The sequence below is a fragment of the Lepisma saccharinum genome, chromosome 5, assembly GCF_977018435.1.
Source record: "Lepisma saccharinum chromosome 5, izLepSacc3.1, whole genome shotgun sequence".
In the NCBI taxonomy this organism is placed as follows: Eukaryota; Metazoa; Arthropoda; class Insecta; order Zygentoma; family Lepismatidae; genus Lepisma; species Lepisma saccharinum.
The window spans coordinates 43954665-43968764 of record NC_139233.1 but is presented as its reverse complement, the minus strand read 5'-3'; positions in this window follow the sequence as shown (position 1 = coordinate 43968764).

Below are 14100 nucleotides of genomic sequence, written 5' to 3'. Positions count from 1 at the left end.
TAGCGATAAGGCATCCAGACGTTTTCGACCCCAAATGTGCCAAAGAAAAAGCTGGAAAAGGAAAAGACTAAATAAATATCTCTTGATCTTAAGAAAGTATTGACACCCAATTAAATTAATAATCTTTAAAGACTGCAAAGAAATGGATGGAAAAGTTTTCTTACTCGCTTCGCTCGCATTCATTTATTGCTACGATGTGTGTCGGGCGCGTTAATGAGATGAATATGAAGTTTTTACACTAACGCTGCATTACAAGACAAGCGATATTCTCGATTGATTGGTTGATTGATTTGGTGTTTTAAGTTCACTTTAAGCACTCTAAGGCTAATGCGGACTGAACCTACAGTTTATAGTGGGATCCACGCGATATTCTCGACTATGATGAACGATTTTAGGGGTGGTCTTGACTGATGGCACCCCTGTATAGGGAGGAGGGGCAGATCAATTATACTGTTCAGTAAAGCTAAGGAAAAAGTTACGTTCGGTAGACACGCTGTCGTAATTCAATATTTTGTTTTAAATATTACGATTTGGTTTAAGGGCGCGAATGATATGATTTGGAGGGGACGCATGACATGATTTTGGGGGGGATGCGCCATTGAACCTGACTATAGTTCCAGTCCTGAATGAACTATCTGAGCATAAAGTGAACTTTAAGAAAACTACGCTTCACTAGTGATACATCGAGCACACCTTCCACTACGAGAGCCTTCAGAAAGTACAGTAAAAAGTACGAACTACTAATTCTCGAAGACCGATGGACACTCAGGTCGGCTGATAGTTTTGCTAGAGAAAGATTAAACGTCACTTTGAGAAGGCCATACGTGTCATGAGATAAAGACAGAGGCTGTGTCTCTCTCATTCAACTTTAAGAGAACTGGAGCCAACGTTTCTTCAGCTTGGAGAACTCTTAGAAACTTTGCCTGTCACATTTTCCCAGCCATATAAGACGTCATTATCCATCACTCCGCACCAGGCCACTTAACTCAGCCTCCCTCCCTTACATTCATCCAAAGAGAAACCTTGGCTCTCTATATTAGGTCTTGGGTCCGAGGAACTTTCGCCAAGATGAAAGTCTACCTTCTTCTCGCACTCTGTTCTATGTTAATATCCTTTCTTCCTTCATTTTTTAATACTTCTGAACATTTTTCTCTTGCAGCCCTCCTCATCTCCCTTCCGTCTTCATTTTAACCTCGGAAATTTCTGGTCCAAAACATTTCTGCTAGGAATTAATTTGGTGCCGAGACACAAAAAAATCGTTCGTGCAGGTAGAAATGTCATTCTTATGAAGATTAAAAAAAAGAATGAATGCTAGGTTTGTTATAAGGGTTCCAACATACACATAAAGGGTAGTCAATATTCTGCTATTATTTTCTCTGTATAGTATTACTGCACTAAATAAGCTTCATTACTTCTATGTACCCTTAGTTTATTATCAACTTCAAGGAAAATAAATTGCCTTAATAACGTGTACGCAATATAATCTGTATTGAATTAAATTTTTCATTGAATTTTTTTTCTGTCTTCCACCAAGAATATTAAAACTTCATCAGTTTTAACATTCTCATTTTTAAGCATCTTGTTGATAAAAATATTGCATAGAGGCAACAGAGCTTGCTCCTTCTTTCTTGTCTCATTGTTGAGCATCGTTTAACTAAGATCTTGTTGACTAGAATTTATACATTGACAAAACAGATTTTTTCTGTATTGCTGTTAAGCACTGGCACTGTTTAGCAAAGATCTTTTTTTTTTTAAATAAATGTACCACATAGAGGCAACAAGTCTTCATCAACTTTCCTATCCCATTGTTAAGATTAGTTTAACTCATATGATGATAAACATACTAAATAAAGCCAACAAAACTGGAAGAGTGTTCCTGTCTCATTGGTAAACACCTTTTAGTTAAGATCTTGTTGTACTTAGGCAACAAAATGTGATCAATAGAGCCCGGATGTTCAGGCACTGAAAAGTATTAAAAATGGTCGGCAAATGGAAACGAGAAATTGAAAAAAGGCAGGGTATGTCGAAAACAAGGCAGTCAAGTTTCAGAAAGAGGCAGTGAAAATTGAAGAACAGGCATTACAAATTGAAGGGAAGGACTTAAATTCTTCTTAAATCTTTAAAACTGTAGCTATTTACAAATAATAATTTGAATAACAAGTGTTATTGAAAAACGAAATCAAATATAATAAGAGAAATAAAGTTTTAAAAAATGCCTTTACGGAATGACAAAGAGGCAAAAAAAGGCAAAAACATTTGAAAAAGGCAGCGTAAGGTGAAATAGGCAAAAAAAGGCAACATAAAGTATTGTCCAGAATGTTAAGAACCTTCGGATCGCTGTACTTTTGTGTTCAATTTTTGTCTACCAGCGTCGGAAACGAATAGGCATTTTGCCTAAAATCCGGGCTCTTTTGATCGACTTTCGTTATCTCATTGTTAAAATAAGATCTTGTTGATTCGAATTTCAACACACATGCAACAAAAGGTTAACAAGTTTTCTGTCGTTGCTAAGCACTTGATTGCGTTTGCTGCCCGGTAGGACCCTGATTGTCTCCCTGGAATGGATTGTATCACCATAGAGCTGAGTTCACCGCGATCTTCTTAAGGTGTAAAGAAAATGAAGGCACTTACTAAAACTATAACGTTATATAAATAATAAATATGTACACGTAACACGTAATTACACTGTCCTGCACTCCTGCCTCAGTAAACTGTTTATATGAAATTGGAAGCCGGTTTTACAATAACACGTCACTAGTTCTTCACTGAATGATACTGAACTAAATATCACTGCACTTCACTGATATGCCGAATGAAACGTAGCCACGTTAGGCTTACGTTTTTGATGAATATCCGCAACGCGGTGACTTTCGGCTGTTGGCGGAGTGACTTCTGCACGAACACTGGCGGAATTAAGCTACCGTGCAAAGATGGCGGCAACTAGGCACCGCACCCGATATGAACTGACCAATGGGAGTGCAGGTTTCTTAAAGCACTGGATATACACAAAATAAGCAATTGGTTATATAGAAACAAATGCATAGCAAAATGAGCAAGAGAAAAGTGTGAATACAAGAATATATAAAAAGATATATCGTGGTTAGTTTTTAGAGATAATTCTCCAACATACTCCCCCCCGTTGGAATGTTCACATCCAACCTAACACTAGGGGATATATTGTCAATGCTTTAGCTCATGGAGCGTCTTCTTCCCAATGTGGTAAAGGCAGAATTTGCTTAATGCTCTCTTGTAGACTCCGTCTCTAGTACGAACGGTGACTACGTGCACTAGGTTATCCCTTCCCGGAAACACTTCTTGGATGACGCCGACTCTCCACGAGAGTGGTTGAAGATTGTCCTCCTTCAATAGCACTGGTGTGCCAGGCTTCAAATTCGACTGAACGGCTGTCCATTTCTTCCGCTGCTGCAGACTATGCAGGTAGTCCTGAGACCACTTCCTCCACACTCGCTGCTGGATCTGCTGTATGCGCTGCCATCTGGATAATCTGTTGGCAGCCAGATCTGTAATGTTTGGTTCAGGAAATGAGGTTAGAGGACCTCCGATAAGAAAATGACCAGGGGTAATGTAGCTGAATTCATCATGAGAATCAGGGAGTGTGGAAAGAGGACTGGAGTTGAGGCAGGCCTCTATTTGGCACAGCAGAGTTACTAGTTCTTCGTATGTTAGCACGGCGTTTCCTGCTACTCTGCGAAGATGGTATTTCATAGACTTCACTGCACTTTCAAAAATCCCGCCGAATGATGGACTGCGTGGTGGAGGTTACTTCCATTGGAAATTCTCTTGTGCTGCAAATCTGTTGATGTCCTTGTTGAACTCTTGTGATTGAAAGAGTTTACGTAATTCCTGCAATTCGTTTTTAGCACCATGGAACGTCGTAGCATTGTCGCTAAAAATACTTGCACACTTTCCTCTTCTCGCGGTGAAGTGTAGTAAAGCTGCGATGAAGGCTTGTGATGTCAAGTCTGAGACAATCTCTAGATGAATTGCCCTTGTGGCAAGACAAGTGAAAACTGCAATGTAGCATTTTCTTGTGGATCTACTTCTTACGGCTCCGGTCTTAATGTGGTATGGCCCTGCATAATCAACGCCTACGTGATGCAATGCCTTGCTGGGTCTCACTCTACTGGAGGGTAACTGCCCCATCAGCTGCTGCGCGGCTGAAGCCTTCAAACGATAGCATATGTTGCACTGGTGAATGATCTGTTTGACCAGCTCTCGTATGCGAGGTATCCAGTATTTCTCACGAAGTGATATGAGAAGCTGTGGACCAGCATGCATAAGTCTCTTGTGTTCTGATGCTATCAGAATTTTCGCAAAATGACTCTTCGGATGAAGAATAATTTGATGTTTGCTTTGAAACTCCAATTCATTGTTTTCCAATCTTCCTCTGACACGAATTACTTTTTCATTGTCGAGAAATGGATGAAGGTTCCTCAAAATGCTCTTGTTGTGTACTTGCTGCTTGTCAGACAAATCTTTGATTTCCTGAGAGAAGAATGAACGTTGTGTTATTTTGATGCAGGCAAGTGTGGCGGCTTGAATTTCAAAGGTGGTAAGGTCTTCACTCCTTTTCTCTCTTGAGTTTCTGCGATTGCTGATGAACCTTTTGCAGAGTGATACTACTCTCAGTAGCTTGTATAAACTTGAATATCTAGATATGATTTCTTCTTCAGTTGTTACATGAGTGACCAATGTGGTAGATGCTACCTTACGCTGCTCTGGAATAGTGTTGTCGTCTGGACGGAATGCTAAACTGGATGATGGCCACTGTGTCTCGTCTTCTTGGAGCCAGGTGGGTCCGTGCCACCAAAGCTGAAGTGATCTGATTGTTTTTGCATCGACTCCTCGTAAGATCAGATCTGCAGGATTGTCTTTTGACGGAACGTGCTTCCAATCACTGACCTGTGTGAGTTCCTGTACCATAGCAACTCGATTGGCAACAAAAGGTTTCCATTTACTGGTTGGTGACGCCAGCCAAGCTAGGACGATTTTTGAGTCGGTCCATAGGTGAATGGTGTCTATACATAGACGCAGTATGGACAATGCTTTGTGTACCAGTTTGGCTAGTAGAACTGCCGCACATAATTCCAAATTTGGAAGAGTGGTTCTCTTCACCGGAGCCACCTTGGACTTTGAACACAATAAGTTCACACTTATGTGACCCTCTGAATCAATTGATCTTACGAAGAGAACACTGCCATAGTTTCTCTCTGATGCATCAGAGAAACCGTGAATTTGAACTTTATGTATGTCTCCTGGAGCCAAAACGAACTGTGGTACTTTTACTTCGTTAATACATGTGAGCTGCGAATGAAGACGACGCCATGTTTTCTGCAAATCTATAGGAAGCGGATCATCCCATCCTACATTGTGGAGCCATAACTGCTGCAGGAATGACTTGTATGTGATCACCACTGGCGATATTAGTCCGATTGGATCGAACACTTGTGCAATTATGCTGGCAACTTGGCGTTTTGAGAAGATCTTCAACGAGCCTACATCCACTGTTTTGGCGACCTTGCTGTCCATAAGAAATTCGTCCGTGGATGGGCGCCATGAAATTCCTAATGTTTTTGTGCCTTCTGTGTCGAATTGCACTAGATCTTGTACTGCCTTCAATTCTTTTGGAATAGATTGTAACACTGCCTTGCTATTGGAGCACCATATACGTAGATTGAATCCTCCCTTCTGGAGTAATTCTGTGAGACTTTCACGCAGCTTTATTGCACCTTCAATGTAATGATTTCCTCCCAGAAAATCGTCAACGTAGAAGTCATGTGTCAAGACATGAGTGGCTACTGTGAAATTTGATGATTCATCTTCTGCCAACTTTTTGAGGCATCTTGTGGCCAAGAATGAACTTGAAGTTAATCCATAAGTGACTGTGTTCAAACTGTAAACATGGATCGGTTCGTCACGTGATGCTCTCCATAAGATGCATTGAAGTGGTCTGTCTTCTGAATGCATGTTAATTTGCCTATACATTTTAGCCGTGTCTGCAGTCAGTGCGATTTTGTGACTACGAAATCTGAGCAGGATTGAAAACAATTCTTCTTGTATCGTGGGACCAATCATCTGTATACTGTTCAACGATTCCCCCGTAGTTGTTGGCGAGCTTCCATCAAAAACCACTCTTAAAAGTGTAGTTTTGCTTGATTCCTTGATCACACAGTGATGTGGAATGTAGTACCTTGTCTCCTTGTCTCTGGATATATCTTCCAATGTCCCAATTGGTTGCATGTGTTTGAGTTGTTGGTACTCGACCATGAATTCTGTGTACTCTCTTTTCATTTCCATGTTCCGATCAAGTCTTCTTTCTAATTGGTTAAATCGTGAAATCGCTGTTTGCAGAGAATCCCCAAGAACGCATCTGTCCTTCTTCAAGGGTAGCTTGACTGTGTATCGACCTTCTCGATCACGAGATGTAGTTTCCTGGAAATGTTTTTCACAGGTGATTTCTTCTGGTGAAGGCAACTTATCATGGAATTCCTCCAAATCCCAAAATCTCTGTAAATGGAAATTTACTGTATCTTCTGTGCGAACAAAGAATGACTTCGAAGGTATGTTCGTAGATGGTGCATTGGTAATCCTTCCTGCTACAATCCATCCAAATTCAGTGTTTTGCAACGCTGGATAGTCTCCTGTTCTTGAAGGTTTTTCTGGCTTGAGAATCGTGTAGAACACATCTGCAGACAGAAGTAGGTCAATGTTGCCAGGTGTATGGAAGCTAGGATCTGCTAAATGTATGTCACTCGGAATTCCCCATGGGGAAGTTTCGAGCCTCTGCGCTGGCATCGAACCTGTGATGTTTGGCAAGATGGAACAAGATATATCCATGGTGAATCCACTTATGCTGGATTTAATCTGCGTCTCCATGGTGTGAAAGGCTTGCACTGTAGCTTCATTTATCCCTTGGATAGGAATTCGGCGTTTTTGTTTCTTGATACGTAGCTGCTGAGCAAGATGCTCTGTCATAATATTACTCTGCGAGGCTCCATCCAAAAGTGCACGACATGGGAGCCACTCGCCGTATGCGTTCTTGATTTTTATGACTGCTGTGGCTAGGAGAACTTGCGAAGTTTCTCTGTTCTTGACAGAACAATATGTTGGTTTATTCTGGGCATCATTATCCTGAAAACGAGTATCATCGCCTACTGCCGATTTACTTCTGGATTTACTGGGCTGCTTCTGTGTTTGACGTTCTCTGCTGTTCAAGTCTTCATGAAGAAGGGAATTATGTTTCTCGCCGCAATACTTGCAAGAGCCTGCCTTGCATCCTGACCTAAATTCCTGGTGATCTGACTGTCCAAGACAATTGAAACAGATCTGGTTTTCTCGAAGAAAGTTGTACTTCTGAGCTTTAGTAGCTGCTTTGAAAGAACTGAACGCAAACAGCGGATGCTTATTATTCTTCATAGTATCCTTGCAATACAGGCATGAAGGAGATACAGTAGAAACATACGATCTTGAAGGAGAAGAATGCGCAGGTTTGTGACTTTGTTGTTTGGTGTTGCCACTAAACTGTGGTTTGAATGTTGATCTTTCATTGGAAATTGGTTTGAATTTCTCTAAAGCCTTGGTTCTGTGCTCTAGAAATTGAAACAAACTGTCAAGAGTGGTGAATTCAGAATCATTCACTTCTAATTCAAAAGCTTTGAAAAAGTGGTGGCATCAAGCTGAGAAGTAAGATGTTGAACTAACACTATATCTGATAGTGAACTATCTCCTGCTAATAATTTTAACACTGAGATGGAATTGATAGCTGTGTTTGTGAACGCTCGCAACTCTTCTGCGTTTTCTCTCGACACTGGTTTTATATGCAAAATACACTGCCTGACAAAAAAAGTTAAGCACCCAGAAGGAGTGGTTGGACGTGAATGAAACTACATATGCTGAAAGTCCATGTACCTTTATTGAACTGATTACAATATAGGATGCAAGAGTCAAGCCCGTTGGCAGTTATAGGTGGAATGGTGGCGCCAGGTCAGTAGGGTGTCGCACCCCCTCTGGCCGCAATGCATGCCCTTATGCGGTTCGGAATAGTGTCAAACAGCCTTTGGATCCTCTCCTGAGTCACGTTCGTCCACAGGTGTTGCAGCTGTACCTCCAGGTCCCGCAGGTTGGCACTAGGACGGAGTCCTCGTCCGATGTCATCCCACACATGTTCAATGATGGAGAGGTCCAGGGATCGTGCTGGCCACGGGAGGACCTCAACATGCTCTAGGCAGTCCATAGACACATGGGCTGTGTGTGGGCGTGCATTATCTTGTTGGAACACTGTCCCAGGGTGATGTGCCATAAGGGGTAGGACGAGTGGACGCAGAATGTCTGTGACGTATCGCTGTGCCGTCAAAGTCTGCCGTAGCACTATTAGAGGTGACCTGAACGCATATCCAATGGCTCCCCACACCATGATGCCAGGGGTCACACCTGTGTGTCTCTCCACAATGTAGGCAGAATGTGCCCTCTGCCCTCGATGCCGCCACAATCGCACACGATGGTCATTGGAGGTCATGGAGAAGCGGGACTCATCACTGAACATGATGCGACGCCATTCGTCCTCTGTCCATGCCTCCCGAGCACGGCACCACACCAACCGCAGGTGTCGGTGTTGTGGTGTCAACGGCAACTGGCGCATGGGGCGGTAGGACCCGAATCCGGCGGATGCGAGTCGTCGAGACACTGTGCGGGAACTCACAGGATGTTGTAGAGTGTCCAGTACGTGTTCTCGGATGACGGGTGCCGAAGTTGTGGGATCCCGCACTGCTTGGAGCGCCATACGACGGTCCTCCCTCGGGGTGGTGTTTCTTGGTCGACCTGAACCTGCACGACGTGCATGGGTGCCCTCATGTACCCATTGATTCCAACATCGGGCCACTGTGACATCTGAATGGCCCACATGCCTGGCAATTGCCCGATACGACCAACCCGCCTCATGCAGTCCCACAATGCGGCCTCTGTCAAATGCTGTCAATTGCTGGATCGGCTGTCTAACGCGTCTGCGAGGCATCGCCGGTGCTTCGTTTCCCTCTCTGAACTTCGTGCTGCACTGTCTGACTCACAGCAGGTGACTGGTCCCACCTTATCAGCAACAGGAGGTGACATCACAAATGTCCTCTGGTGGGCGTTCTACACATTACAGATCCTTGTACATCTAATCATTTACTCACACATCAATGGTATGCAGGTATACCGAAATGGGGTAATCTTCGACCACTCCTTCTGGGTGCTTCACTTTTTTTGTCAGCCAGTGTATCATTGACGTGTGAAGCAGCTATGAGACGCTTGTTTTCAAAACGCTCTTGGAGTTGTTTCCACGCTACACCCTAGTTTGATGCTGTAATTGGTATGCTTTCAATGATTTGCAATGCCTCACCCTTCAGTGCGACACGTAAATACTGGAATTTCTGAATATCTGAAATATCCGAATTATCATGTATGAGCGAAGAAAATGTGTCTTTGAATGATACCCATTGGGTGTAATTTCCACTGAAATGTGGAAGCTCTATTAATGGCAACTTGACTTGAGACTTGCACGAAGCCCTGTGTTCATTTTCCGCGCCGTCTGTATTTGAATGATTTCCCTCAATTAATGTTAGCATCTGCGACTTGAGATCGAAATATGAAAGTTCGATTGTCTCTCGAACTGCCGTGTGTTCATCGTCTGTGGCTTCAAATTCAATGCAATCCTGAATTTCTTCTAGCTTGGGCCATAATGTGTTCAATTGCTCCAGCCGAACCTTGATCTGTTGAACGTTCGGCGCCTCTGGATCAACACTGCTAATGCACGACTGCAATCTCGTTATTTGCCCCCTGTAGGCGGCACGTTGCTTTAGAAGATGTGCTAAGTCTGCCATGCCTCAAGTTGGGAGGGACAAAGCAATGCGTATTGAAATGAAAGGAAAAAGTGAGGAAATATTGAACCAAACACTGTTGTACTCACCGATCTGGCATTCACTGGACCATCTGGGCATCTGAAATCCTGGTTAGGCTGCAACACTGCGGGTAGTCGTTGACACTGACTTGTACTGGAACAGCTGATGCTCGGTCGCTATGGTGATGTCACGTCTGCACGCGTGGGCTGCTATGCACCTCTCCGCGATACGTTTCTCCTCGCTAGGAGTTTCCCGCAAGAAAACGAACAAAAAAGCCAGTCCCGCGGGGGAACAGAAAATTGCAGTCTAAAAATAACTCAGCGACACACCACGGGTGGATGACGTCATGTCACTGGTTGCGGACCGAGAGTTCCTCGTACAGCGCGAGGGGCGAAGGGAGCGGAGTGTGAAACGTTACTGACAAGCGAACAGCGTGATCGCTGTCGGTCGGGAAAGTCCCGGGCGTGTCCTTCAGCCACGTGGAAAATATCTCGCGCGCTACAACGAATGACGTACACAACACAATGTCACTAAAATCACTGATGGTAACGTACCTCATGTTCAATACAAGGGAGATCGCGGCCTGCGGAGGACCATAAATGATTGCGTTTGCTGCCCGGTAGGACACTGATTGTCTCCCTGGAATGGATTGTATCACCATAGAGCTGAGTTCACCGCGATCTTCTTAAGGTGTAAAGAAAATGAAGGTACTTACTAAAACTATAACGTTATATTAATAATAAATATGTACACGTAACACGTAATTACACTGTCCTGCACTCCTGCCTCAGTAAACTGTTTATATGAAATTGGAAGCCGGTTTTACAATAACACGTCACTAGTTCTTCACTGAATGATACTGAACTAAATATCACTGCACTTCACTGATATGCCGAATGAAACGTAGCCACGTTAGGTTTACGTTTTTGATGAATATCCGCAACGCGGTGACTTTCGGCTGTTGGCGGAGTGACTTCTGCACGAACACTGGCGGAATTAAGCTACCGTGCAAAGATGGCGGCAACTAGGCACCGCACCCGATATGAACTGACCAATGGGAGTGCAGGTTTCTTAAAGCACTGGATATACACAAAATAAGCAATTGGTTATATAGAAACAAATGCATAGCAAAATGAGCAAGAGAAAAGTGTGAATACAAGAATATATAAAAAGATATATCGTGGTTAGTTTTTAGAGATAATTCTCCAACAGCACTGTTTAACAAAGGCCTTCCTGATACGAATTCTAAGAGACAGTGTTTCAGTGTAAATCACCGTGATTAAGTTCTATAATTGTTATGCATCATTGGGTTAAGCTATTATTGATAAGATAAACACCTATTGTAAACTCTTCTATTTACTATTGGGTCAGTGTACGTACCTACAGTGTGTGCGTTAGTAAAGCAAGTCAAGTCAAAGCTACGTATATGTTTCAGTGCGCGTTTGTTTAACCAGCTCTAAAGATAAATAACACAGGGAAACAGAATTTTTCTGCGTACCAGATTCTAATATAATATCTAACTGATTCTCAATTTACGCACGGTTTTCCTTTTGACACCCAGGTAAAATAATAAAGGAATAAATGAAATTACATGTATTCCTGACATTATATATTTACCTAAAATACGAGAGTTGATGATTTTCTTCTCAGTTTGGCATTTGGAACATTTTTCTTCAGGGTCAAACAGATATTAGAAAGCACTCTGCTTTCCATGCTACTTATTTATCCATTGATTGATTGGTTGAGTTGGTGTTTTAAGTCCACTTTATGCACAGTAAGGCTAACTGGGACTGGACCTACAGTTTAAAGTGGGATCCGAACCACCATGTGCCTCCACAGGGTATGGAACCCGGGACTTCTTGATTACAAGACAACGACGCCAGCACTGCGACATCGGGGAGGCCCTTATTTATCCATGTGTCTTCGTGGAGACGTTTTCCGCGTGTCGGGACAATCTTTTCTATTTAACCCCTGTCTCGAATTTGTTCTGAGTGTAGTTGGGACTGAAAATGACCTGTGTATTTTTTTCAACTCAGGAATGTGTTTTTCCGTTGTACGAATCACTTTGCATCGTTAAATTACGAAATTAGTTAATAAACTGTTCATATTAATAATTTTTAAATAATGATTAATATATTCAAAATTCATCTTGTTAGTAGAATGTCCGATATCCAGAGAGATACAGTATCTTCAGGATGCTTAATTGTGCAGGTTCATAACAAATAGACGAAATCGTAATATTTTGTTTTTATCTTATCATTTTTAGTTGCGCAATAAATCAATAGTCTTAGAAATGTACAGGGTGACTATAAAGGCTGGAACCATAGGAGGAATGATACATAGCACATGTTCCTACTAAAGAATGTGCACCACATGTCCACCACCTTTCTCAACGCACTTCTGGAGATGTTTTACAATACTTGTTTGAATTGTCTTTAACATGCGTGGTTCCAGAGCAGCAATTGCAGTGGTTATTCTTTCTCGGAGATGTTCCAGATCCCGAATTTTTACTGCATACACTTCAGCTGTCACAATTCCCATATGGCAAATCCATAGGGTTCAGGTCGGGTGACCTTGCTGCCTATTCCACATGGCCCCTTCTCCCAATCTAGTGTCCGGGAAGCATGTCATCCAAACAGTGGCATACGAAACCTGCATAATGAGGTGGAGCCCCATCTTGCATAAACCACTCTGGATAGCCACCGATAATATCAAGTTCTGGTATCATTTCATTGCCCAACATACTGAGGTAATTTTCAAAGAAGAATGAACCAACAATCCTATCGTCCCATAAACCACACCTTAGCATCATTTTTGGAGAGCATGCATTTTAATGTCGGTGAACCAGTTTGGGTTCGTTTGTAACCAGTACCTTAGATTTTGTTTGCTCACTTCCCAAGAAACGTAAAAAATTACCTCGTCTGAGAACATCACTGTTTCCAAAAAAAAATGGATTTACTGTAAACAAACAAATACAAGAATATAGTCATTTCTCGTATGGATCCAGGCTTTATAGCCACCCTGTATTTTCACATGACGGTGGTAGTCTAAAGTGCGCAAATAATACGAAAATTGCAATATAAATAGGGAAGACGTGAACGAATTTGTTCATTTTGCATTACTTAAATACTACGGTAGATAGAAATGTTACATTATTTATGTGTAACCAGTTAGGTACCTGATGCTTCTGCTGCCAGGAAAATGATGACTCAGGTTGGTCTGCAGTAAAAAAAGCCTTCTCAGGGTAAGACTGAAGGAAGCTGGAACACAGAAGAAATCCGTTTCAAACAGTTTATATGCTTTAGTATGTACTTAAAATTATGTAACTGGAATATGAGCAATGTGGAAAGTATAATATTCGCTATAATTGAGCACGTTGGGATGTCTAGTAGAGGAATCTCAACCTGATGGAGCTATAGTGGACGTACTGTTACTTTCATCTCGGGGTACCTATATGGACTTGGCCCCGCTTAGGAATCGCCTTAAACCAACCTCCTAACAATGTGAGACGGAAATTGATTGAATTTGACTGAATTCCGAGATAGAAGTCTCTTGGTTTTCGCGGTTTGATTCTCGTCCTCCTATGACTTCATCACAATGACAATATTTCAAAGTAATGTATTAAAAAATATCGAAAATACAACAGATAAACCTGACAAATAGTTTTCCTTCTACTAACATTTATTTAATTTTTATCGGTATAACTAGAAAAAAATAGTTCTACCAGTCTTTCATTAGCGAATTACATAAATGTAAATACATTAAGATCATTCAACTGTGATTGTGACGTCATCATAAAAATGAAAATTCCAAAATAAGATTTTAGTACACCATCTCTTTCAACACTTAAAATTTGCGCAAATGTACAAGACTAACAGAGATTTTTACATTAATATTGATTTGTGTAGTAAAATAAATCATGTTACTTCTGATACAAGCAAGGTTATTGTGAATAATGCAGAGTTTCCTTTATGTATATTAAAGATTCTAGGCCTGCAAATAGTGAGCATAGTGTGTGATTTTGCAGTTGCTACATCGAAAATATTGATTGGTAAGTACTGAAGCAAAGCATAATCTGAATTATCTAGGTTATGCCATGGAGAAACTAGTCAGGCTACTATTGCGTCAAGTCTAATTTTAATCAATTATTTCAAACGTGTGAAAATGCTTAATGAAATTAGTAGGGTGTTTTTAAAAATGCCTC